Source organism: Lithobates pipiens, unplaced genomic scaffold (assembly GCF_037356315.1).
Source record: "Lithobates pipiens isolate NorthernLeopardFrog02 unplaced genomic scaffold, aLitPip1_a1.2 Scaffold_10, whole genome shotgun sequence".
Classification (NCBI taxonomy): Eukaryota; Metazoa; Chordata; class Amphibia; order Anura; family Ranidae; genus Lithobates; species Lithobates pipiens.
Genome location: NW_027507686.1, coordinates 221,136,362 through 221,164,177, shown reverse-complemented (window position 1 = coordinate 221,164,177; position 27,816 = coordinate 221,136,362). Strand labels below are relative to the sequence as shown.

At 43.5% G+C, this 27,816-nt stretch overlaps 1 protein-coding gene across 6 annotated transcripts in view; it reads left to right on the top strand.

Moving 5' to 3' along the window:
* DGKZ (diacylglycerol kinase zeta) overlaps positions 1 to 27,816 on the top strand; it is a 341,151-nt gene that overhangs the window by 127,735 nt on the left and 185,600 nt on the right. The window contains exon 1 of one of the 6 annotated variants that reach the window (XM_077461721.1): positions 27,234 to 27,459. The exons of 4 other annotated variants lie outside the window; for them this stretch is intronic. The gene's annotated coding sequence lies outside the window, so the exon portion shown is untranslated. Of the gene's footprint in view, positions 1 to 27,233; positions 27,460 to 27,816 lie in introns of those variants that run through there. One more of the 6 variants, XM_077461730.1, reaches the window with a different exon arrangement.

Sequence of the window (27,816 nt, the reverse complement as noted above, 5' to 3'; positions counted from 1 at the left end):
ATAAAGTGTACTACAGTCTAAAAATAATCATGTGCATTCCACTCCCAATGGACCTTCACCGCCATGTAAAGGCTTACCAGAATAATATAACTCGCTCTAAAGATAGAGAAGTCCTATAGCGCATAAACCCAGGATTAGCCTCTGGTTAGCAATGGTCTTCCATAATAAGCAAACCAGCACCAACATGTAGGAGATGCAATGGCAGAAGGACCAAACAGTGGACAACCCTCCTCAGCCTTGATCCTCTCCATATCGTATATGTATATTAAAAAACAGAAGAGAGAAGCACAACATTCCACATGATGTCAAATCAATAAAAAAAAGCTCTATTTAAAAGTAAGCACATAAACTATAGTAACATAAACTATAGTAAGCAGCACTGTACAGAAATTCCTGTTTGAGATCACAAAGGCACACATCTCGGCATGCTGTGACATCGTAACACTTGGCTTCCTCCTACCTGTTTTATTATATCTGACATTATCCAGCGCTCAAACCTCAGATGATGTCAGATATGACAAAATGTGTAGGACGGAGCCTAACCTCATGACATCACCACATACCCCAAAATGTCTCTGTCAACCCGAACAGGAACGTTTTGTACAGCGCTGTTTACTATCATTTTATTTATGTAATAAAGCTGTTTTTATTAATTTTTACACTATGTAGAGAGTTTTGCTTCTCTCTTTTTTTTTTTTTTTTTTTTTTTTTTTTTTAACATATGTGGTCTGGAGAGGATCGAGGCTGAGGAGGGCTGTCCACTGTTTGGTCCTTGTGTACTTGGATCTCTTTTATTCCAATGCTTGTTTGACTGCTGGGGAAGACCAGTGCTAACCAGAGGTTAATCTTGGGTTTGTGTGTTGTATGACTTCTCTATCTTTAGAGGGTCATATTCTTCTGGTAAACCTTTGAGTGGAGCATGACGGTGAAGGTCCATTGGGAGTGGTATGCATATTTGTAGACTGTAGACTTTATTTTATGACGTTTGTCACCTTGGGTTTATACGGGGAAGTTTTCTGATACACCATTTATTATGACTGCACTGTATACCTTTATATGTACTTGTGTTTGATTAGGTTTGAATATTATTGACACTGTGTACACAAATATTTGATTATTTTATTATGTGTAGGTTATACATATGTCCGTGAGATGAGCACCGCAATTTATTTATATTCTTTTTTCTAACTATGGTGGTTGTCTCATAGTGTGCAAGCAGTTCCTTTTTTTTTTTCTCCCTTTGGGGATCTACTAGCACGGTTGCAGCGAAACATTTTTCTATAACCCTCAATAACAGTAAAACCCTCTGGGCATTCTACTCCTTCCACTGTCTATCCCAAAACTAAGAATAAATGATTTGCCTGAGCATAGACTTGAATATAGTTTTGGAGACCCCATGAACAGTTCCTAGGATCTAGGGCAGTGATGGGGAACCTTGGCACCCCAGAGGTTTTGGAACTACATTTCCCATGATGCTCATGCACTCTGAAGGGTACTTGAGCATCATGGGAAATGTAGTTCCAAAACATCTGGGGTGCCAAGGTTCGCCATCACTGATCTAGGGGTTCTTCAAGGCCAGAAGAATCTACAGTGACTTGAAAAAGTATTCACACCTCTTGAAATTTTCCAAATTTTGTCATGTTGCAACCAAAAACATAAAAGTTTTTTATGTGATAGGCCAACACGAGGTGGCACATAATTGTGAAATGGAAGGAAAATGGTAAATGGTTTTCAACATTTTTTACAAACAAATAGCTGAAAAGTGTGGCGTGCATTTATATTCAGCCCCATTTTACTCTGAAACCCCTAGCTAAAATCGAGTGGAACCAATTGCCGTCAGAAGTCACCTAATTAGTAAATAGAGTCCACCTGTGTGTAATTTAATCTCAATTTAATACCAAGACATGGCCATCCACCTAAACTGACAGGCCGGGCAAGGAGAGCATTAATCAGAGAAGCAGCCAAGAGCTCTGGGAATTCTGGAGGAGCTGCAGTGATCCACAGTTCAGGTGGGGGAATTAGTCGTGCACTCCACAAATCTGTCCTTTATGGAAGCGTGGCAAGAATAAAGCCATTGTTGAAAGAACGTGATCGGTGTGCCTGCTGAACTGTAAGTGATACTTGTTTTTATGGCAAGGTACGTTTTAAACTGCACTATGATGATTTCTTTTCTCCTTGACATATAAACCTTTGTTGGCTGGTACATCGTTCTGGGCCACTTCCCTTTGGAAGACCCATTCTTTGTTACTCATGCCTTCCACGACTCCCTGTAATGGGTGTCATGTCTGTCTGGTGAGTAGGATGTTTGCCTAGATATCGGGTGGAAGAAGGCACCATAATTATTGTCACGTTTACTAAGAAGAATTCACTTTCACTTGATTGGAGACATCTGGTGGTGGTGTATGGACTTAACATAATTGTTTTTTTTGGCATGGAACTAGGTTTTTCTATGTGTTTATTTTAATATTGGGAGTGCGGTATCCTATATTAATATAAAAAAATTTTTCTGTTTATTGTTGAAAAAAAGCCATAAGAAATCCTGTTAACAGTTTGCGAAAAGCCATGTGGGGTACACAGCAGACATGTGGAAGAAGGTGCTCTGGTCAGATGAGACCAAAATGTAACTTTTTGGCCTAAAAGCAAAACACTATGTGTGGTGGGAAACGAACACTGCGCATCACCCTGAATACACCACGTGAAACATGGCGGTATGCTTTCCTTCATCAGGGACAGGGAAGCTGGTCAGAGTTGATGGTAAGATGGATGGGGCCAAATACAAGGCAATCTTAGAAGAAAACATGTTTAGAGTCTGCAAATGCCTTGAGTCTGGGGCAAAGGGCCCCCCTTCCATCAGGATAATGACCCTAAACATACAGCCAGAGCTACAATGGAATGGTTTAGATCAAAGCATATTCATGTCTTGGAATGGCCCAGCCAAAGTCCAGACCTAAATCTAATTGAGAATCTGTGACAAGACCTGAAAATTGCTGTTCACAGATGCTCTCCATCCAATCCGACAGAGCTTGAGTTATTTTGCAAAGAGGAATGGACAAAAATGTCACTCTAGATGTGCAAAGCTGGTAGAGACATCCCAAAAAGACTTGCAGCTGTAATTGCCACAAAAGGTGGTTCCACAAAGTATTGACTCGGGGGGGCTGAATACAGATGTACCCCACACTTTTCACATATTTATTTGGAACATTTTTTTTAAAACAGTTTATCTATCGTTCCTTCCACCTCACAATTATGTGCCACTTTGTGTTGGTCTATCATATAAAATCCCAATAAAATACATTTTAGGTATTTGGTTGTAACATGACAAAATGTGGAAAATTTCAAAGGGTATGAATACTTTTTCAAGACGGTGTATTTAGGACTAATACAGGTGCCTGCACTACAGTACTGTTGTTTCCATACAAAAGTTTTAGAGCAGGTCAAGTTGGCTTTTGTGTTTTTGGAAATGCTAGATGCTTGTGTGTACATTTTTTGTTTTTTCCGGAATTCTGCAGCTCTGTTCAGTTCCTTTCGGAGCTCTGGCATGTTCTGTCATGTCACTGTCCAATGGAAAGACTCTCCAGCCAGTAGCAATCTGTCTAGATAATGGAATGATGGTGGTTGTGTGTGCGCTCAAGCTCCAGATTTACACTTAAGGTTACATAGTGGCACCTGGATTTGGGATATCTTGAGATGACCAGTTAGACATTTTAGAAAACGAAAAATACCAATAAAAAGTCGTGTGTTTGTTCCCTGCCATCCTCTTTTGAGGTTAATTACAAAAAACAGTGGCCCTTTATTAACCTTCTTAGTTCTACCTAAGACTGGCCTAAAGCCGCGTACACACGGGCGGATTGTATGGCCTACTTAGTCCGTCATACAATCCGACGGACAGTCCGTCCTACTTTCGAATGAACGGACTTGACCACACACGGATGCACAAACAGTCCGTCGAAAGCTTGCGCGATGACGTGTACAGCACGTACGACGGGACTAGAAATAGGAAGTCCAATACACAGCAATGCAACCTTTCGCCGTGTAAATCCTTTCTGAGCATGCACCATTCTTAGTCCGTCGAACTAGCCTACTGACGAGCGGATTGTCCGCTGAAACCAAAGTATGACGGACAGTATATACGAAATACTTAGTACGCCAGACTGCACGCTGAAAAAGTCCGCTGAAGCCCACACACGACCGGACTGTCCGCTGAAATGTGTTTCGACGGACTAAGTAGGCCATACAGTCCGCCCGTGTGTACGCGGCTTCAGATGCACAATGTACGAGAACAATGAGTGAGTAGGTTTTGGATTGTCTTCAAACAGGTTGCTCAGATGCTGGGATTGGCCACCTTTCTGACAGTAGTGACATTGTATAACATGCTTCACTTATTTGACCTCTTCCCACAGGAGTAGAAAATATCTGGCCCCACTTACACAATGATTTTTCAAAAGAATAGACCATCTCCATGTACGATAGTGATTACCTCTGACAACCACAGGCTCATTATTGTGCCCTAGGTGGGTAATAGATGGTCTCACTAATGTAATTGGCACCATCTCATTAGGAACCTGTACTATGCCCATCAGGTACAAAGAAACAGGTCTAATTAATTCACCTCAACCTCAGTTGCTTATAGTCGCTGCAGGAAAAATGTGGAAGAGCTTTGTATAGGCTCTATGTCATTCTGGCTGGATATTACAAAAGCCTAAGGACTCTCCCAACCCCTCAAACCCCTATGTGACAGCACTTGGAGCTACAATTGACTGTTCAGGCACCAAGTATTGTATATTGTGCGAAAGTGGAAAGGGTCATATGCACCCATACCTACAGTTTTTAATTTCCTATTTCCTTTAATTCCAACAGAACTGAATAGTTTAAGAGAACATGGAAGGGGAGTATAGGCAGTGTGTGGTGTGCAATTGGGTGAAACTGTTGCTTTACCCAAAGGGGCAAAGTAGAGGGTTATTTTAATAAATGTAATTCTGAGGCCATCATAATACTAGTCTTTGGCCTGTTGCATGTTCAGCCTTCCAATGATAACGATAGCAGGCATTGTTTTTGTTCCCTGTCTTCTATACAGAGAAAAGTATGTTTATTGCATGGACTCAAGTGTCCCTTTTACGGTACATTATACACCCACGCATCTAATTACGTAATCGCTTTCTATAGATATTCTCAGTAAATTCCAAGAATTCATAGAAAGTCCAATGTAGCTCATATTACACGTTTGAGTGGTTTGATGATAAAAGCAAGATCTTACTGCTGATTCAGGGAAGAAAACGTGTACATAGTCTAGACCAGCCTTTCTCAACCATTTCAACACCGAGAAACCCTTGAAATAGTTCTCTGGTCTCGGGGAACCCCTGCTAAAAATTTGAAGTCTACAACTCATAATACATTAGTGTGATGGTCAGTGGGAAGAATGGTCCATACAGTTGTGGTCATTAGGAAGAATTACCTCCTTACAGATAGCTAAAAAGATCATTGCTGGGAACTTATCTGAGAGGCAGAAATTGCCCAATGCTGAAGGAACCCCTAGCAACCTCTGGAGGAACCCTGGTTGAGAATCACTGGTCTAGACCAATCATAAAAGATATTTATTCATAAAATCATAAAATCTATTTAGAAAGAAAATCAGAAGTGGAATTGCTGCTCCTCATAACCCTTTGTTTCACCAGAAAAATTAGAGAATTACAGATGTTAAAATAATTCAAAAAGTGTCTGCTGAGAGATTTATAACTGATGGGAGCCTGGGGTTGTGTGTCTTGCAGGCCAAACAGGTTTTGATTGTGCATCAAGGTTTTTTGTTGGGTAGTAATGGAAATTTTGTTCTAGAAGTAACCCAGTATTGAATATTTAGAGTCACATACTCTGCCATACCAGGAAGTTCCAGGTATTTATCATGCCTGGGTACAGGGTGGTAGGCGAGTATGGTGAAGGTGGCAAGGCTCGTGTTAATACATGTAGCAGCAATGCGCTGTATATGTGTGTCGCTGTTCATTCTTAAAATGATACTAAAGTCTTATTTTTTATCTAAAATAAAAAAAGCATGTTCTTTTTCCTGCTCTGTTCAAGGATATTGCACAGAGCGCCCCCCCCGATTCTCCTCTTCCGGGGGCGCTCTTGGCTCCTTCTGTCGAGTGAGCCCCCATACCAAGCTAAAGCCTGCTGTTGGCTAACATCGCTGACCAGATGCTTGGACCACCAGCTGGCTCAGCCTCAAACTGATCTGCTGAGAGATTCAAAGAAATTACCGCTCCAGGTGATAGCCCCGTGTTCACTTCCTTGTGTTCAGGAGATGAAGGGTGCTGGCTCAGCAAAAGTAATAACAAGAGAAGTGAAAATAGGACGGCCACACTCCGATATAATGCCTTTATTAACAAAACGTAGTCCATACACCAACAGAGACACAGGTACAGATGATGGCTCAATGCGTTTTGCACAGTTAGTGGCGCTTAGTCTTAGATCTGCTGAGAGCCTGAGCCAGCTGCTCCTGCCCCCTTCACAGCCCAGAGTTTCAGTGAGCACTGGAGGGGCAGAGCAGAGAGTCAGTGATTGGCAGTCGTAGCTCTCTGCTCAGAGCAGAGGGGAGAACTGTGTGATCAGCGGGATTTGATTGCTTACTTCTCCCTGCCAAGCCGGCGGTGGATAGATGCAGCTGTTTAAAGTCCATACTTCTTGTTTAATGCATTAAGGTAAAAACCTTTTGACCAAAGCCCAGTTATGGGCTCTACTTCCTGCCCTCAGTTGCACCCCTTGTTCCCCTAGAGCCCAATATGTGTGTGTATTTTATTTATTTTTCTTTTACTCATACCTTCCTAAAAAGCTCTTCAGGCTGGACACAAGATGCAGGGTCTTCTTCCTTTTTAGACTAATGTGAGCATAAAAGAAATGTCCAAGAGTCCAAGTTTTTAATGATCAAATTGGTTCACAGCAGAAACCCAGCCAATGGGTTTCGAAAAACCAAACTGACTCTCTTCTTTCATCAGGGCTGAGAAATGACTGTGCTTAAATGGCCTTGCGTAAGCAGGCATAAGATAGAGCTGTGGTTTTCTGCCAGGAAAGGTTTCAAAATTGCAGGTTGTTATTATTATTATTATTATTATTATTATGCAGGATTTATATAGTGCCGACCGTTTTACACAGCTATTTACAACTTGAAGGTAGACAGTACAAATACAATACACTTTAATACAGTTGGAATCAGAGGGCCCTGTTCATTACAGCTTACAATCTAAGAACAGTGTTAACAAGCTTGTTTGCTGCGCTTGTTAACATTGGCTTAACCTGCCCTCTTGAAACCATTACAACCAGAAAATCTTAAATATATCTGGTGTCTGATGATCTGACTTCAATTGAACACAGTTACATTTCCTGAACCTTGATGAAAGTCTATCTGGTCCCCCGAAACATGCTTAATTTTTTATTTTATTTTTTGATTTGAACTCTCTTCATCATTAAAAACTTTGGACCCTTGGACATTTGATTGGCATATACATGATTAGACTGTAGATACGTGGATTCTCAACTCTGTTTTTTCTCGTCTCTTTTTTTTGAACCACCTCAGTACCACGCTATAGCCGAAAAAATGGCTACAGTGGGGCCCTTTTGTTCTGGGAGGGTGTCCATGGATGCCCTCCCAGAACACGCCTCCCACACGCTCCATGGGGGCGTGCATCCTGCACACTCTGTGACCACTGTGTCTTTGCTGTTAACAACATTCCTTTCCTAACGCACTGTCACTGTGTGAGGAAAGAAGAGCCAATAACCGGGAAGGCTGACAGGGCATATTTACTCTCTTAATCAGGGCAATGGTCATCAGTGCAGCCCAGTCGGTGCCAAAATGTGCCCATCAGCGCAGCTTATCAGTGCCGCCTCACCAGTGGCCATCCGCTGCAGCCTCACCATTGGCCATCCGCCGCAGCCTCACCATTGGCCATCCGCCGCAGCCTCACCAATGGCCATCCGCCGCAGCCTCACCAATGGCCATCCGCCGCAGCCTCACCAGTGGCCATCCGCCGCAGCCTCACCAGTGGCCATCCGCCGCAGCCTCACCAGTGGCCATCCGCCGCAGCCTCACCAGTGGCCATCCGCCGCAGCCTCACCAGTGGCCATCCGCCGCAGCCTCACCAGTGGCCATCCGCCGCAGCCTCACCAGTGGCCATCCGCCGCAGCCTCACCAGTGGCCATCCGCCGCAGCCTCACCAGTGGCCATCCGCCGCAGCCTCACCAGTGGCCATCCGCCGCAGCCTCACCAGTGGCCATCCGCCGCAGCCTCACCCGTGGCCATCCGCCGCAGCCTCACCAGTGGCCATCCGCCGCAGCCTCACCAGTGGCCATCCGCCGCAGCCTCACCAGTGGCCATCCGCCGCAGCCTCACCAGTGGCCATCCGCCGCAGCCTCACCAGTGGCCATCCGCCGCAGCCTCACCCGTGGCCATCCGCCGCAGCCTCACCCGTGGCCATCCGCCGCAGCCTCACCAGTGGCCATCCGCCGCAGCCTCACCAGTGGCCATCCGCCGCAGCCTCACCAGTGGCCATCTGCCGCAGCCTCACCAGTGGCCATCCGCCGCAGCCTCACCAGTGGCCATCTGCCGCAGCCTCACCAGTGGCCATCTGCCGCAGCCTCACCAGTGGCCATCCGCCGCAGCCTCACCAGTGGCCATCCGCCGCAGCCTCACCAGGGGCCATCCGCCGCAGCCTCACCAGGGGCCATCCGCCGCAGCCTCACCACTGGTGAAGAAAAGTTTCGGTCCTTTTTTAGTTTGTGTAGCCAAAAATGAAATAACCAGTGGTGATTAAATACCACCAAAATAAAGCTCTAATCTCAAAAATTATGCAAATTTCAAATTGGGTACAATGTTGCCTGACCGTGCAGTTGTCATTCAAAGTGTGACAGCTCTGAAAGCTGAAAATTGGCTTGGGCAGGAAGGGGGTAGAAGTGCTCAGTATTGAAGTGGTTAAGAGAAAAACCTGAAGCTAGTATGCCCAGTAATAATTTGATTGACCCATTGAAAACCTGTTTCCAGCACACTGTTTTTGCCTTTTGTTTGGACTTGTATTCCTCTTATGTTTTCCTAATGAGCTGAACAGTCCTTGTTGATTCAGAGAGCAGCACCGCCATTATGACATCAGTAGCTCTCTCTGAGTCATTGTATATGAATATGGAGGGTCGTGGCGACACTCACTAAGGTGGCGGTTCCATGATGCCCTGTATGCACCAGATGTCCCCATTCTTCTGAGTTGATCAGCACTGGACATGGTAACTGGGGATTTTAGGGTCTATCCTGTACTTTATGAGAATTAGCTATGAGAACCACTGAAAGTGTACAAATAAGTACCAACAACCTTAATAATACAAGGAGAACACAAAAAAAATGGATAGGACTTTTGAGGTGCTCAAGTGCAATAAAATCTTTTTGGGTCACAAGACCACAACAGATAAACAGTACAAGAAGGCTTACACTGTTTTATTATTATAATGGACGACACTGCCTGGAGGTTGCATGTTCTTCCTGTGGCTGGGTGGATTTCCTCCGGGTACTCTGGATTCCTCACACACTCCAAAGACATGCTAGTAGTTAATTGGCTCCTGTCTAAGTTGGCCCTACTATGTGTACGTATGAATGTGAGTTAGGGTCCTTTAGATTGTAAGTTCCTTGAAGGCAGGAACTGATGTGAATGCACAATATATATGTAAACTCTGCACCAATTGGTGGCACTATATAACTATCTGAAATAAATAAAATAAATTATAGTAATGAGCTGTGCTAGGAGGGAGGCTTTAGTTTTTGCCTCTCCTCCTCCTCATTCTCTGTAGGAGAGACATTTTTAATAGAGCCACAATAGACACTCTTGCTTTTTGAGGTCCTTTTAGCTAGGATCCTATAATTAATAATTTAATACCACAAGTTCTCCTGAACTAGCCGAGCTCTCTACCCAACCTGCCATGTAAAATTTTACAATGTGTTTTATGTACATGTCAAAGTTTAACAGAACCTGAAGAAGCTGGCTCAACCCACGAAACGCGTTGTGCATCTGCTGCTTATAATTGCCCTCCCCGGCAGATCAGCTAAACAAGACCACAGGAGTTATTTATTCTTCAATAAACTGCTGAGGTTGGAAAAGGCAGACTATGAAGCATTTTTAATATACTGCCTGCTAAGATGTAATGAAACCGTGTAAGCTTTTTGCATTGCATATCTTTTATGGTCTTATGACCCAATCTTTTAAATGCTTGTAATAAAAAATGATTTTATTGCAGTTTTTTGGTGATGTAATTGGACTTGGGCAACTGAACAGTCTCATCCATTTTCTTTTGTATTTTCTTGCACTTTAGAACACATAGAAATAAAATAAAATGTTATTTTTCTTTTTATATAGAGGTACATTTTTATTCAGTCTGTTCAGTTTTTATGCTTATTATACACAGCTTGCTCCAGTGACATTATTGGCACACCTTGGGAATACGTGACGCAGAATTGTAAGAGTTAAGATGTTGTTGAGCAGCTTTTTGATTTGCAAAGCATTGATTTGCTAAGCCCTCAGGATGCAAATTTTTGACTTAGTTTAGTAAAGAATGCTGATGATCCCAGCCATACCTAGTATGGTAAATTGTACACGTCCCGCAGCTATTCACTTACTATGTTTTCCTGGAAAATGTATTGTAAATCCAGCAAAGGTTTCAAAGCACTTTTTTTTTAGCTCATTGGTGTTGGTGTTTAGAGACAGGCCGTAGGGTATGTTTTGAATTGAGGTTACCCCTTTTGAGTTGCCCGACAATACAGCTCCCCAACTTTATCTACCCCATTTGCTGACTAGATCCCCTTAGGTTAGGTTCAGATCTTTGATTATCGCCAAATCTTGCGCTTTTCCGAGATGCAGAGAACTGCGCTGCACTTTAGCAGGCGCGGTGGTGCTATTAGTTGTTGTTTTGCGCATGCCAAACTGCATGGTGCGGCATCAAGCCTATGGGAGTAATTGTAACTGCCAGCCTTGCAATGCCTCATGGGAAATGTAGTTCCACAACAGCTGGAGGGCCCCAGGTTTCTTAGCCCTGCAATAGACTATCCTCCTAGGGCCAGTTTTGGACAGGATCCAATTAATCTACCAACATGTTTTTGGAGTGTGGGAGGAAACTCGTGCAAGTATAGGAAGAAAATGCAAACTCCATGCGGATAGCATTCTGACCGGGAACTCAAACTGGGGACCCCGGTGCTGTCGCCACCGGGCTGTCATCCTGTCATTTCAGCATTCAGCTGATGTTGTGAATTGAAAAACCACACCACTGCTGAAAGGTCCAAATAGAACTTTATTTCAATAAGCCCCCATTCACACGTGTGCGGCTTTTCATGTGATTTGACAGTTCCAAATCGCATAACAAGTCTCGGCCCATTACCAGCAATAAAACCATTCATATCACGCGACTCATGTCGCAGCAACAATGAAACAGGTTCCTGCACTACTTTCAACCGATTTCATAGCCACTTGCAAAGACTTCTGGTAAATGAAGTCTCAAACCTCAATGAAATCAGCAATGCAAATCGTACTGATGTGTGGTTTAAAAGCCGCACAGGGGTGAGTGGGGGCTAAAGCTCAGGGGGACAATCAAAAGCCCCCTTCATCAGGTTTGAGGTTGTGAAGACATTATCAATGGGTTATAACTGAGCTGGACCTGTAATGGCTTTTTTTTCCAGTGTGATTACAGGCACAGGTCATGTCAGCAGCTGGTTTGTTATACCAACAGCCAATAAGGGAACAGTTTACAAATGTTATCTCTAATATGGAACAGGAAGGTTAATATTTAGGGTTCTTGTACGATACTGAAGTATGACTGGCGGATCTTCCTGGCAGAAAGTTCCTGCTAAAAAAAAAAAAATCTGAGAATATGGTCTGCATAGTGTGTGTGTGTGTGTGTGTGTATGTGTGTGTGTGTGTGTATATATGTATATATATATATATATATATATATATATATATATATATATATATATATATATATATATATATATATATATATATATATAATGAAAATTATTTCAGGTACTTGTATAGCGCTGTCAATTTATGTAGCGCTTTACATATGCATCGTACATTCATAGGTCCCTGCCCTCAAGGAGCTTACAATCTAAGTCTGAAAAAGCCCTAAATGCCTAAAAGTTTTGCATTTTTTTCTGCCCATGTGGAAGAGACCTTCTAGAGCAGTGAATCTGACATTCACCAAACAGGGGAATCTTCTTGTTGCCTGCACTTTTAAATTGATTTAGCCCTGGTTCACACCGTGGATCGCACCTAATTCCTGTGCGATTCATCACGGTGCAATTTGAGCCCATTCATTTTGAATGGGCTCAAATCACACCACATTGCACCAAAGTAGTGCAGGCACCAATTTTAGAAACGCACTGCAATTGGATCGCATGGTTGTTTCGTACCATGCAACCCTGTGCAGGCAAACGCACTGCGTTGGCAACCTGTGTTTGGGGGTGTCTTTAAGTTTGCACTGACACCCACTGTGGAACACAAGAGCAGTGCGATTTGAACATGGTGGGGGAAACACGCACTGATCATTTGTTTCTTGCACTGCATTCTACTCGGAACACTAATACAGTGTGGGAAACCTGCAATCCGTGTGCACGTACCACACTGCATTCAAATCGCACTGCGCTTGTAATCCACAACGGATGTCAATCTTAACGACACCCCAGATGCAGGTTGAAAACAAAGTGTGTTTTGCCTGCACTAAATTGTCCTGTAATACCTGGTACCAAAGTTGTAATCCGGTACAATTCGGTGCACTGCATTCAAATCGCGATCCACAGCAGATGTCTGTGCGATCTTAACGGCACCCCAGAAGTAGGTTGAGAACGCAGTGCGTTTGCCTGCACCAGATTGTACAAAAGCTCCATGTGATCAGGTTGCAATGTGGTTCCAAAATTGGTGCATGCACGGGGCAGTTTGAGCTCAAAGTAATGGGCTCAAATCGCACCGCACTAAATCGCACGTGAATTGAACAGGAATGCGGTGCGGTTCCTGTGCGATTCACATGTGGTTCATAGTGTGACCTGAGGCTAATTGGTGAAAGTCACATTCGTCTCTTTAGAAATATGTAACACTCACATAAAAATACTTTTCAGCCTTTAAAAGCCTAGCAATAACTACTCTTAAACTTCACATCAGTTTTATCTTTAACAAAGAATGCTTTTAAATACTGTAGTCAAAAGCGTCTGTATGGAATCTCAGCGGACACATTGGCTGAGCGATGTGCGGCAATGCAGCTGATATAACAGCTCGCTCAACCAGTTTGTATGATGACAGCTGAGCTGTTACAAGTTCCTTTTGAATGTGTTATTTTGTTTGTTCTTGCAGCTTTCCGGCTGTGTTTGGACTTTGTGTTCCTTTTTTTCCCCCAGACTTCTATAAAAGGCAGTCATTTGTGTCAGTGTCAAAGACCTGCGCGTCACATCGGGCTACTGACAGTGATGTCACAGCTTCAGAATCCTGTCACTGCCCGTCAGAGCAGATGGGGTTCATTCACATTGATGTGTTTTTTTTTCCATTTCAGTTCTGTGTGTTTCAATCACAGAAATAAAGTGAGGGAGCGGATAGCAGTATAACCAAATTACTTGCGACGGGGCAGTTTTAACGTTTGCATGATGGGTATACAGTATGGAGTGTATTTGCATAGCAAGCTGCCCATTGACAGTGCATGTAAATTTGCTCTCTATGAATGTTCTTCGGCTATTTCCTGTGCTAGTCAAATGTTGTTTATTAATTAAGCATGGAAAAGACTGCATTTGGCCACCAGGTGGCACTAAGTGCTATAGGGAGTTTATTTTGTAGTGCCATCTAGTGGCTAAATACTGTATTTTCTGTTTTTAAATCAATCAACCAGCACAGGAAGTAGCCTAATAATGTTTGTTTCTGCTCCATTCACACAGAAAAAAATATACGTGCACTTTCACTGGGTAAAAATACACCCCTATGTTTTTCAAGTGAATGTTAAGCTGGTTTTCTGTGATAACAGCAGCACAGTCACAAGAAAGCATGCATGGCAAGAAAATATGTATATTTTGTACATCTTCGCAGTACAGTTAAATATCTCCCATGTTTTAAGGCTTTAAAAATGCAAAAAAATGCTGCAAGAACAGACGATACCTGTTCATCTGCCAGCAAACCACTGAGCTTTTTGTTTCAGCTGACAACACAGAGCCTTTAGTTTCCATTCACACCAATGTGCATGTTCACGCTTTTTGCAGAAACACAGGACGTTATTTTTAACATGGGCTCATATGGAACACATTCACATCAATGCATTTTTGTGCCTTTTTTGGAAAAGGTCAGGGCCCTTTTTTATTCGCAAAATGGAGAAGCTGCAGAAAAGCATGTCATTTGTTTTTACTGCATTTTTATCATGATTTTGCCGCGGTTTGCAATTTTTTTTTTTTTTTTCAAGCTGCCCAAAAACAAATTTTCTGAATAAAAAAAAAAACAAAAAAAGGAAAATTGTGATAAAATTGCGGCAAAAATGACTGCAGAAACGCTCAATAGTAAACTGCATAGGTGTGAATGCAGCCTCAGAACTAGGTCCCCCGTTCCCCTGCCCCCAAAAAAATTACATGCCAAATGTGGCATTTCAAGGGGTCAGGAGTCCTTAAAGTGCAACTTCCACTTTTGGGTGGAACTCCACTTTAATATGTACAGTCTGGAGGAAAGAAGGGGAGACATGACTGAAACCTTTAAATATATCAAGGGAGTGAACAAGGTTCAGGAGGGCAGTTTTTTTTCAATATGCAACCAAAATCAAGAACACGGGGATGTGACCTCAAACTAACTGGAGGAAAGTTCAAAACTAATCTTGGAAAGTATTATATTTACTGAAAGGGTGGTTGATGATTGGAATAAACTACCAACAGAGGTAGTGAGACAGTCAACAGTAAATGGCTTCAAACTTGGGATAAACGTAAATCTATAGTCAGACAATGAGGATAATGAAAAAAACAAAAACAAAAAAATGGGCAGACTAGATGGACTACTGTCTTTTTCTGCCTTAACTTTTCTATGTTTCTACCCTACTCTTGGTGCCTCCTGGGATATACTGTACATGCTGTATATTCCAGGTGGCATCGGCTTCAACCCTGCTGCTGGAGGAAGTAGGCCCTGCTGGTGCAAAGTCAGGGCACTGGCTGCCGAAACTTGGAAGGGACATCTGGCTCCTTATGACATTCGAAGGAAAATGGTGGCAAGGGACCTGCCATTGGGCAGCGGAGCAGTGGATCACAGATCAGTGCTGGGTTTATTGGCCGCATGTGGTTATAGTTAGGGATGCGCCAATACCAGTTTTTTTAGGACCATAAAATTGATCTGCACTATGCACTTTTATATAAAATCGATCTCAACTATGCACTTTTATATAAATATCGATCTCCACGAGTACGGACAATTTGTCTCAAGTAATCACCGATACCAATTACCAGTACCTATTTTGCTCTTGGATGCCTGTACTGTTTACTCCGATGCGGTTTGTCATGCGATTTCACAGTTCAAATTGCATGACAAGTTGCATTCTGTTGCTGCCAGTGAAACCGCTCACATGGTTGCGACGCTGAAAAAGGTTCTGTTCACATGGTCGCGACGCTGAAAAAGGTTCTGTTCACATGGTCGCGGCGCTGAAAAAGGTTCTGTTCACATGGTTGCGACGCTGAAAAAGGTTCTGTTCACATGGTTGCGACGCTGAAAAAGGTTCTGTTCACATGGTTGCGACGCTGAAAAAGGTTCTGTTCACATGGTTGCGGCGCTGAAAAAGGTTCTGTTCACATGGTCGCGGCGCTGAAAAAGGTTCTGTTCACATGGTCGCGGCGCTGAAAAAGGTTCTGTTCACATGGTCGCGGCGCTGAAAAAGGTTCTGTTCACATGGTCGCGGCACTGAAAAAGGTTCTGTTCACATGGTCGTGGCGCTGAAAAAGGTTCTGTTCACATGGTCGTGACGCTGAAAAAGGTTCTGTTCACACGGTCGTGGCGCTGAAAAAGGTTCTGTTCACATGGTCGCGGCGCTGAAAGGTTCTGTTCACATGGTCGCAACGCTAAAAAAGGTTTCTGACATTTTATTGCACCTTGCATTGACTTCTGTTAAATGAAGTTGCAATGAAATTGGAGGTCCAAATTGCACTGATCTGCGGCTTTGAAGTCGCACAATTTAAAAGCTGCAGATCAGTGTGATTTGGACCTTCCCAAATTAATTTGAAACTGCAAAAAATATCGGTTTATCAGACCACTTGTGCAAATGCTTGGTATCAGTGCAAGGCTAGTTAAAATGAAAAGGGCAATGAGAAGATCAAAAGTCATCGAATTTACTGAGAATTTTTGTGCATTTTTTTTAATGTTCATATGAAAGTTTGTTCAAAAATCTAACTGATAGGTTTCCTTTTACATTTTCTGAACACTTGTCAGCGGAGACACATTATCTTTTTATTACATGAAGTTGATGGTTTATTTTTGCTGAGGTTCATCCTGGCTGCCCTATGACTTAATGGTCCGAGTGCTTTGATTGATGTGGGATAATCTCACACTAAGCACGTGCGCATTTTTTCTGCCTTTTAATGTTTATCAATGTGAAAACGATGACTAATGGAGCTTAGCACTTGTTAGGCTGAGACTTGGCTGCTGTGACCAGGTGTAAGAATGACTTCATCACACCTGCAAATGTGAATTGCAAAAATAAAATGTATGATAAATGACATAAAACCAGAGGTCTCCGAGCGAGATCATTCTTAAAGTGACCCTGTCCATGCATTAAGAAAATATAAAATAAAAGGCCATTTTCCTATTATAGAAGAAGAACAGTTTTACTCACCCGTTTGGCAGCCTCAGTCTCCTTCCTCCCTTTCCGTTTCAGACTCTTCAGCATTTGACACTTCTGGGAGTGTCGGATGCTTGAATTCCTTTCCCCCATGCTGGCGTTTCATCCACCAACCCTTCCATCACCGCTAAGTTCTGTTGTTATGTTAGAACCGGAAGATGGATCCTCAGCACACAGCAAGGAACACGAGGATCTGACACTCCCGGGGGAGTTTGGGCAGAAGGCAGGAGCAGCCAGAGAGAGATTGAGTATGAGGCTGTGTTTAAACTTGGGGTTGGGTGGTAAAAAAACACACATTTGAGTTGCATTTTTACTGCCCTTCAATCACACCTTTTTTAGAGCTCATGCACTTGTGGGGCAGGAACTGTTGCTGCTCTTATCCACACTCAGGTTGTTTACCAAACGGTGATATGTCACCTTCTCACCACCGGATTTAAGCTGCCATACTATCGTGCCGCAATCCCATACAATGGTTGTGATGTGGCCCCATGAAACAGCATTAGCCACATTCCGTGGCAACAAAGGCCACCAATAGATAATAATACCTTGGCTCATCTATTTAGTTTTACTGCCTCCTGGCTGCACATGTGAATAAAGCCTTAAACTGCAAAGGAAGTGGGGGGTACATATGTCATGGCCCCAATGCTTTGCCTCTTGGCACAGCAAAATTGATCCCTCTGCTGCCCTCAGCAGACAGTGCAACCCACCAAATGCTGCCCATGCACTTGAATGGGGATTCAACACACCTCTTGGGTTGCGGCACAGGGGTGTTGGTTTTAAAGGGTAAAACGTGGTGAGGAGGTGACCTCATGTGTCCTCGCTGCCTGTCAAAATATTGCTGAAAAGTGGTTCACTGCAGATTGCTCTTCAGAGGGTATTGCAACTGTAAACGAGCCATAAGAGAGTTTCTATTTCATTGAATGGGGCTTTCAATTTTTTTAAGTAACTGATGGGGCCCCTGCTTAGTATCAAACCTAGTTTTATGTGTTCTCAGACACACAGGCCCCTGGGGCCATGCAACATAAAGAGCTGATGTATTTCTCTGCCGGAGAGCCACAGGTGCTGAGTACAACCGGTCATAGAAATCAATGGCTGTACCCAGGTATAGGCTTGTACTTGCATAGGCACATGCATGCAGATGTATGCTCCTGGAAGCAGGCAGTCTGTGCCCACAGTTACACATTCATACACATGTATGCATTTATGCAAGTAGCTGCTAACTGCATACCCACATACAGCCAATTATTTTCTTTTTGTAGCTCTTGGCCAGGGAAATATGTCCATATTTTATGTTGTTCAGTCCCAGGCGCTAAGTGTCCTTTAATTTTGACACTCTTTGTGTTAGAGCTTATTCATAGTAGCAGTTGAGGGATGGTAAACCTCATAGTCGAGCCACATGTTTACTGCTCCCCCTTTTGATATAAAGGCAGCGGCCAGGATTGTACACATGGCCGGCAGGAATTATACCCCCTGATGCCTTTGGCAGTCGCAGAGGCTGCCGAGTGCGACCCATATAAGGGAATGAGGCCACTCTGCAATGCCTCACAACCACAGGCCGTTTATATGGTGGTAGCGCACTGATGCGGGGTTCAAGGATTTAAAGCCCAACTCCAGACAAAAAAAAAAAAAAGTTTTCCCATGCGGTGGGGCTGTGCTCACACTGCATTCATTAACTGCTCATTTTGTCCAGGAGTGACCAGAAAGCTTATACTCATCCAATCCTCTGTTTCAGCAGCCAACGATGCTCCCCCACAATCCAGTGGTGGACTGTTCCTGATAGATAGATAGATATATATCTATCTATCTATCTATCTATCTATTTTTTTTTTTTTTTTCTAGCTGCTGTTTAATATGTGTGTTTACCTGCAAATATTTAAAAAGCTCTGTTTGGATGGAGTTTGCCTGGAGTCTTGCCACGCTCATTTCCATTTAGCAGCAGCTATTGAATTGTGTCCATACAAAGCAAATAGGAAAGCAAAGAGATGGCGTGTAGATCCGTGTGAAGGTACATAGAAAGGGAAAGGGTGCTGTCAGAATACTCCGCTGTCATTGCTCCTCCTGAAATTCTAGTTCTCTGGTTGTCATGCTGGTCCAGTGGCTTCCTAAGTCACCTACCTAGAGCAGATCTACAGATCAGGGGTCCTGACTTGCTGGCAGCATAGCGGGTCTGTGACTTAGAAGGTGATTATATATGAGGGGTCGATCGATTATCGGGGGCCGATATTCAGTTTTTTTTGAAGAATCAATATTGGTCAAAAACTTACCGATATTGCTTCAAGGGGTTGTACCAGGGTGATGCATGCAACTGCAGGCATCACCCCGGTACTGTTCTTCAGAGCGGACGGTCAGCTTTCTTGTAATAAGCAGCCACGTGATTGTTATTACAAGCAGTGGGAGGGGCCCCTCCTGCCCCTCTGCCCAGGTCTCCCATCCCACTGTGAGTCCCGAGCCGTCTGCCAGCTGGTCAGAGACCCGAACAAAGCTGGATTGGGCTTTGATCGGGTTTCGGATCTAGTAACCTGGAAGCAATGTCATGACATCACCTCCTGGATTTTATGGCATCCTAAAGGCGCCATTTTTAGAAAATCTAAAGTATTCAAAAACGCTGATCTTGATGTTTTGAATACTTTTGAATGCAGTGGAGGGTTTTGGGGTTCTTATAGACCCCAGATCCCTTTTATAAAGAGTACCTGTCACATGCCTATTACTGTCACAAATAATGTTTACATTCCTTGTGACAGCAATAATAATGCTAAAAAATGTAATTTAAAAGGACAGTATAAACATAAAAACTTTAAGTATACAGAATATCGGCCTAAAAGGCAGCCGAAAAGTCTGTATCGGCCCAGAAAAAACAATATTGGTTGACCCTCTAATATTTGTTTTGGCGCTCTGACTCGTGGCAAGTATGTACCTGCTCCGCAACGCAAAGTGAGCTGCACAAAACTGCAGTAAGACTTATTTGTTTAGTGTGTTGTGGCCCATTCATTTTAAATGGGCTGCTTGATGTAGCTCTCCAAAACATGTCTCAATGCATGAAAACGGATGTGTTGCAGCGCAGTGTGGTATAGCATGGATGAGCCCTTACTAGTGAAAAATCGCTGTTGCTCAGTATGTAATAACAGTAAGTTTCCTCATCTCCTTCTCCATCTCCTCCTTCTTTGTCAGTGTTCCTGTTGCACTAAAATATGAGGAAATCAGTTGCCAAAGAAGTGCGTAGTTTCGACACCCCTAAAGCACACGGGTCCTATAAATGGTATAGTATGGCTTTTGCACAGATCTTCTCTGCTGTCAGGGGGGGAAATTTTGGTTGAATTTCCAGTTCCAGCCAGCAGGAGCTGCTACTCCCTCTGCTCACTAGAGGTGCCACCAAGTGTCCTGTGCACAGCAATGACTGACACTTCATCTACAGTGTACTGCTGAGAGTACGCAACTAGTCACTGTGTGTGATTGGCGGATAACCGGGGGGGATCTGTGCGACCCTGGAAGATAAAAGCTTACAGAATGTTAATCTCCTTAAAGTCTTTGCAGCAGCTTCCTAGAGCCCCCTCATCTACTGCAGCTGTTCACCCTGTAGCAGTGAGCATCTATCTATCTATCTATCTATCTATCTATCTATCTATCTATCTATCCCTTTTCATTTGTTACTCTTTATGTGTATTTCCTATCCACCTCTTTATTTCTGTATCTCATTTCTATCCATCTGTCTGTTTGCATATTTATGTATCTTGTATATTTATCTAGTATTTATTTACTTATCAACCGAATCTCTTTCCATCTCTCTGTCCTCATATTTCTTTCTTACAGCTCCATTTGTTGTTTCTGTCTTGCTTTCTTACTTGTTTCTTTCTTCTTTGCTTTCTTGCTTCTTTGTTTCTTTTTTTTTTTTGCTTTCTTCTTTGTTTCTTGCTTGCCTGATCTTTTTTTCTTGCTTTTCTTTCTCTTCTATTCATTCTTTTCTCTCCCTCTCCCTCTCCCTCTCTCTCTTCTCCTTTTGTTCTCTTCTTTTTCTTTCTCTGAGCTCCTTTTTTCCCCTTCTCTTTTCGTTTTCTTTCTTTCTTTCTCTTTTTTTTTTTTCTTTTTCTCTTCTCTCCTTTTCTTATTTTCCTTCCATTTCCGCCACTCCATCCCTTTACTTTCCGCCACTCCATCCCTTTACTTTCCGCCACTCCATCCCTTTACTTTTCTCTACTCCATCTCATCCCTTTCCTTTCCGCCACTCCATCCCCTCCCATCCCTTTCCGCCACTCCATCCCATCCCTTTCCGCCACTCCATCCCATCCCTTTCCTTTCTGCCACTCCATCCCATCCCTTTCCTTTCTGCCACTCCATCCCATCCCTTTATTTTCTGCCACTCCATCCCATCCCTTTCCTTTCTGCCACTCCATCCCATCCCTTTATTTTCTGCCACTCCATCCCATTCCTTTCCGCCATGCCATCCCTTTCCTTTCCGCCACTCCATCCCATCCCTTTCCTTTCCTCCATCCCATCCCTTTCCTTTCCGCCATTCCATCCCTTTCCTTTCCGCCACTCCATCCCATCCCTTTCCTTTCCGCCACTCCACCCCTTTACATTATTCCTTCCCTTTAATGAATCTATCCTTCTTTCATTTAAATTTTTCCTTTTCTTCATCTATCCGTATCTAGCTTTTATCTAAGATTTTATTTGTAAAGGTTTGTCTTCCCTCCAGCTATTAGGCCCCTTTCACACTGGGGTGGTGGGTGTGTTGGCGGTAAAGTGGCACTAATTTTAGTGGGCCTTTACCGTCAATGTCACATCGCTTTTACCCCACTAGCGGCCGAGAGGGTTAAAACCACCGCAAAGCGCGGCTGCAGCAGCACTATGCCGGCGGTATAGCCATGCTGCCCATTCATTTCAATGGGCAGTGCTCCTTCACCACTCCAGCGCCTCAGTGTGAAAGGGGTCTAATAGCCAAAACTCTTCTCTTCTGATCATATGGCACGCTTCCTTTTATCATTTCACTGCCTGACTCCCTGCAGAGCCTATTTGTAGGATCAGTCTGGCCTCCAGGTGACATCCCTGCTCATTTCTTTGCTGTCTCTTTCTATTAGGTAGATCAGATTCATAGCTGTCACCTTGGAATGGGAAATCTCCAATAGATCGGAGTGGTCAGGCAATGATGTTCTTCATGTCGTATTGTGGAAGTCTCGTTGAAAGGGTGGGTTGTTTCTTCAAGTCATTGCAGTTGGTGCAATGCGAGCTGAGTGTTAGTGGATACCACAACAGGTGTTAACAGAACTTTTACATATGTGCACACATGTAAAAGTCATATTTTTTATAGCTTTTTTTTTCAAAGCTCTATTTTAAGGTTTATACATGTTATGGTTCTATTGTGTAGGTTAAAGTTTCTGGATTGACTAGGCATGCACTTGTTCATAGAGATCTATTGTGTGTCTAGATTTAGGTTTGTTCTCCTTTTCACGGTCAGTTTAAGATTGGTACCTAACTCCTCCAAGCCATTTTGTTGTTGCCACAGGGGCCAACATTCCCATTCCTCTCTGACAGATGCCTTTTTAGGTCATGTGCAAAACATGTTGCCTGCAGGACCAAAATGCACTTTATACAATTGCCTACTTGTGAATAGTGCCATCGAATGTTATGGCAAATGTCTCATTAACTGAAAGTTTGAGTCAACTGAAGGAATACATTGGTGTCAGTATGCCACATTTTTTTTATATTTTTTCAAACAACGATTGTATTCATTTTCATAGAAGGAAAAAAAAAAAGGACAAATACGAAATGTGAACATTCAAAGTAGCAATAAAAAAAGAAAGGGACAGTTGCAATGTTCACAATATACATTCCATAGTCAATAATGTCATTGTGAAAGAAACATGGAAATAACTGCAAATAACATGGTGTCAAATGATGCAAAACCACTGCTGGAACATTATAGCGATTATATGAAGTCTGATAAGGCATGGAGAATAAGATAGATAATCTGAAAAGAAAAGGAAGGAAAAAGGTAAAGTAGAGGGTCATCAAATTAGCTCCTCCACAGGTTCAAGGCCGGTCCTCAGGGAGGTGCCACATCTCCCAGACCTTATTGTAGGCTTCCAGTCTATCCCGTATTCTAGCGATCATTTTCTCCATTAACTCCACATCTGTGACCCTAGCATACAGGGCATCTGGGAAAGATGGAGAGTGCTGCTTCCAGTTGAGGGCAACAAGGCAGCATGAGGCTTCTAAGTAGCTTCTAATAGGGTTTGGTAGTTTTCAGTGGGGAGAGGCCCAGCAGGAAAAATGTTGGTGTCATAGAGGTAGACACCTCAAAGAGGCAGATCAGCAATTGCTGTGTTGAATGCCACAATGGGGCTACCAAAGGATAGCTCTAGCAAGTGTGGAAAAGGGCGCCTTTATCCCATGGCAGCGCCAGCATCGATCAGAGCTAGAGGGATAGATGATGTGGAGCACCTCCGGTTTCAGGTACCAGAAGTAGAGAATTTTGTAAGCGCTTTCCTTATAGAGAGCAAAAAAAAGGAACTCTTGGCCGCCTGAGACCAGATCGCCTGCCACGTCTCTCTATGGGAATTTCTTCCCCTAGTATCCTTTCCCAATGAAGCATATAAGCATGTTTACTCTGGGCTGGCATGGAGTAGGCATTAAGTATTCAATAAACATCGGAGATCAGACCCTTACATGCGGAGCCCCCTAATATAATGTGTTCAAAAGGGGATGGTGTGGAAAATTGCAAATTTGGAGTTTAGTTTTGGAATAATGGTGAATCTGCAAATATCCATAAAACTCCTAGCGAGGTAGATCATATTTAACCTGAAGTTCAGGAAATGGCAGCAATTTGTGGGATCTAGGGTCCACAAAGTGTCCAAAATGGAATAAATTCAGTGACGCCCAGGGCGAGGATATCTGATGAGTGAGGCTAGCAGACAACTTGGGATTGCAGAAGAAGGAGGTCAGCAGCGATTTTTCAGATTTAAGTTCATGTTAACGTGATAATTTGTGCCAAAGTTGGGACATAAACCCCAACAATCTACTAGGGTCTACCTCCGCATTCACACTCCAGAGTAAGCTATGCGGATGTACAGGCGCCAGCCATAGTTTTTCAATTTCCGTCCGTTTATTATAAGAGCGTTGGGGAATCCAGGAAACTATTGCGCGTAGTTGAGCCGCTTGGTAATATTTTATAAAGTTGGGGAACGCTAGACCCCCATTATAGCGTGATGCCATCATTTTTATATTTTTTTATTGTAGTGTGGGTAAGCTTTTGATTTTGTCGTGAAAGAGCTGGCTGGTTCCTAAAGCCTAACTCCAGAATATTAGCAATGCCCTCTACCCATTCTTTCTTCTCGCCTCACCCTAACCACTGGTATGAAAAAACTTTAATGTCCATTTTATTTACCGTAAGCCACGTGGCAGTGCTGGGCCCAATCTTTTTCTCTTCTGTTTACTTCTTGTTGTCCTTCTCGCTTCCTACAGGTGTGGACACCTTGTAATAGCGGTGGCAAAACTTCCAGCAACCAGGTCCTCTTTCATAGGCTCCTGAGGCAGGAGAACTCTTCGGAGTGGAAAGGGGACTGGTGCACAGAAAGATCACCACTGGGGGAAAAGGCCTGTTCCCAAGGGGAGCAAATGAGCTTGGCTTAAAGAGGAAACTGATCCATTACACTGTGCGATGCCTTAAGAAGAGGTGTCTGAAATCAAGACTGAGGGGTCAGGAAATTCATGCATTTTTTCATTTTTGCTCAGAGTTGGACTTTAAGTACCTGACTGCCTTTTGAATTAGGCTGAAGTTTGTCCCTTTCGTGCCTCCATGGCATTCTTTCCAAACCTTTTTACTTGAAAGAAACCCTTGAAATGATTTTCAGGTTTTTCGGGAACTTTTGCGAAAACCAGTTGATTGGTGGTCAGTATGAAAAATGCCCCTTTTATTTTGGAGATCAGTGGGAAGAATGTCCCTCTTATAGCGGTGGCCAAATGCCACCCTTACAGACAGCTAAAAAAAAAAAAAAACATTGGGTTCATGTACCTCGCTCTGTCAAGTGACATCGATCATGGAACTATGCAGGCATAATCAAACTGGATGGATCAGTCAGTCATGGCTTGAGGGGCAACCCTTAAGTAACTGTAGGGTTTAACAGAACCCTTCTTGATGATGGCTGCTCTATACAATCCGTTATCTGTATTTTGTTCTCCGCTATTTCCAGCACTTGCACTGGGGTTTCTATCAGAAGGACAGAGCAAAGCAAAAATTTAGCCCATAGCAACCAATCAACTGAGTTACAGCCATAATTTCCACACTTCTGGCATATATATATAATTTTTTTTTAAATGAAAGGAAATATTTTGGCGCAAAGCAAGCATAGCATCTGCCTATACTGTATGTTGGAGGTCAGTAGAAAGAATGTCCCTCTTACATTGGTGGTCAAAATGCCATCCTTACAGACAGCTAAAAATATCGTTGGGTTCATGCACCTGACTGTCAAACAGCATCGATAATGGAACTATGCAGGCATAATCAAACTGGAGGTTGGTCAGCAATGGCTTGAGGAGAAACCCTTGAGGAACCCTAGGGTTTCACAGAACCCTGGTTGATGATGGCTGCTCTATAGATTCCACCCTCCATATTCTGTCCTAAGCCTCTTCCAGAACTTGCACTGGGGTTTCTATCAGAAGGACAGAGCACAGCAAAAATGTAGCCTGTAGCAACCAATCAACTGAGTTACAGCCATCATTTCCACACTTCTGGTCCATAATTGAAAGGAAATATTTTAAAGCAAAGCATCTGTCTATTGAGGATTTGTACATCTGTGGGCCGTCTGCCTGGATGGATACTGAGGACCCTGCCACTGACATGCTGGGCTAAACTCAGACCCATATGTACGTATATAAAGTATGTATAATATTGACATTTGCCTGGTTGCTTTGGGCCAGAGTGCCATTTTTCCTCCTGTTTATAAGACACCTGTTGTGGTATTCCACTAACACCGTACAGAGCGCCACGGTGTACAATAACCAAAACGGGACATCAGATTTCAGTGTGCATAGCCAATTTCTACTTGCTTTAGTTTCATGGTTATTTCTGAAACCCAAACCGTCAGGATTCAGCTCTGCCAACAAATCTGATGCAAACCTTTCTGATTGGATGCTTCAGTCACTTTGATAATTAGGGCTCTTAAAAGATCAAAGATGTATTAGAACATAGCTGTCATAATTTGAGGGACTGGCTAGATGTGTGGTCTGTGAAGAGTTAATAGAGCAGCACTTTTTTGGAGAAGAAGCAGAACACATCTGAACATCATCACCTCTTTGCTACCCCCCCTGCCAAGCTTTCATTATTTCCTAGCCCTTTCATGCCAGCTTCTTCATCTCTCGTTCCTCATTTGCATTTAGTATTTGCATTTATTTTATGTTTTTCTATGATATCAGCAACTCCTTCCCCCCCACCTTCCTACCCACACACACACACACTTCCCCCTCTGGTGGTTCCCGTTCCTCCTGCCAGCCCGTTTCCTCTGGTTCACCTGCCCCTCCAGTCTCCCTCCTCTCCCTTCCTCTCATCTCCCCCCTCCACTCTTTTTTTTTTTTTTTTTTTTTTTTTTTTTGTCAAGTGCTCTGACTTACCAATAAGGTTCCTCCATCCCGCTGCTGGGCTGGGTGGGGAGCCGGCAATCCAAACTCCAAACTAGGACTTGAGACCAGTGCCCGCAAGCTGGCAGACTGGGCAGCCTCTTCTCTCCTTTTACATCAAACTCCTACAGCACCTCACCACCTGACACACCAACCACTACAGATGACTTGGCATCATCTCCAAAGCCTGCACAATTCCACCAACACCTTCCAGCCATATACCGTTATCCAGGACTTGACAAGTGCAAGTAGAATCCAGGAGCCAGTCAGCCCAGCCGACAAGACTGGGGGCAGTTTTAGGCAGCCAGGGCATTCTTTGATCACATAAACTGACTGTCTTTTTTTTTTTTTGGAAACGCCTTCCCCTAGGCAACCAGCACCTATAGAACTTTAGCCTAGTTTGCAAGAACTAGCTTTCACTTTAAGATCCCAAACTTTTCAGCTGCCAATGTAAACCTTGGCTGACAGAAGCATGCACGCCAGCCGCTATCTCCCCTTCCTACTTCAGGAAGTATATACAATCTTTTATATATAGATCTTTATGGTTTAACACACTCATGTACCAAAGATTTTTTATTTTTTTTGCAACTTGCCCGTGAGAAGTAGGGTTTCCCACTTACATTAGTAATATCATATCACCACCGCATTCTCTGTTGCATTAACACTTTGGATGACGCAGCGTCAGGTTGTAGGTCGCCGTCCCGCACAGACCAGGGCTTCAAAGTCAGTTTGCACGCCTACACCAGGGCTCCGATTCGTACTCACCTTTCTATCTGACTTGGTGACATTCATAGCACAGGCACAGGGACGCTGTGACATCGCCTCTGTTCTCACGCTGTGCGACACACACACACACACACACACACACACACACACACACACACACTCTCACAGCTCACTTCTAACTCAGTCATGCTTTCTTAATACTAATCCTCCTCGTCTCTTCTTGTCCAGTGGATTGCTCCCAGCCTGCAACTGCGCTGAATCCTCTGCCCGACGGCTCAGGTCATTGACTTCATCATTTCTTAAGAGGGCACAAAGGGGTGTTTTGGGGTAAGGGGTGGGGGTGGGGGGGGGGGAATGTCAAAATGCTTTTTGTGGTTAGAAGTTGTAAAAGTAGAGAGGTGAAGCAATGCATTGCAGCTATCCAGCACAGCTATTGGCCAAGAGAGCATTTAAAAACAAAATTGTTAAAGTTGTGTGTGTGTGTCTGTGTACATGTATAGCCTTGTAGCGTTCTTCTTAAAGGCAGGACCTCTCACCATTCAGCTTGTCTCTGCTTGTCCGACAGCAAGTTGAATGAAGCTCATTTTGAAAGTGAATCTGCAGCCATGGAAAGTAAGATCACAGTGTCGGAGAGCA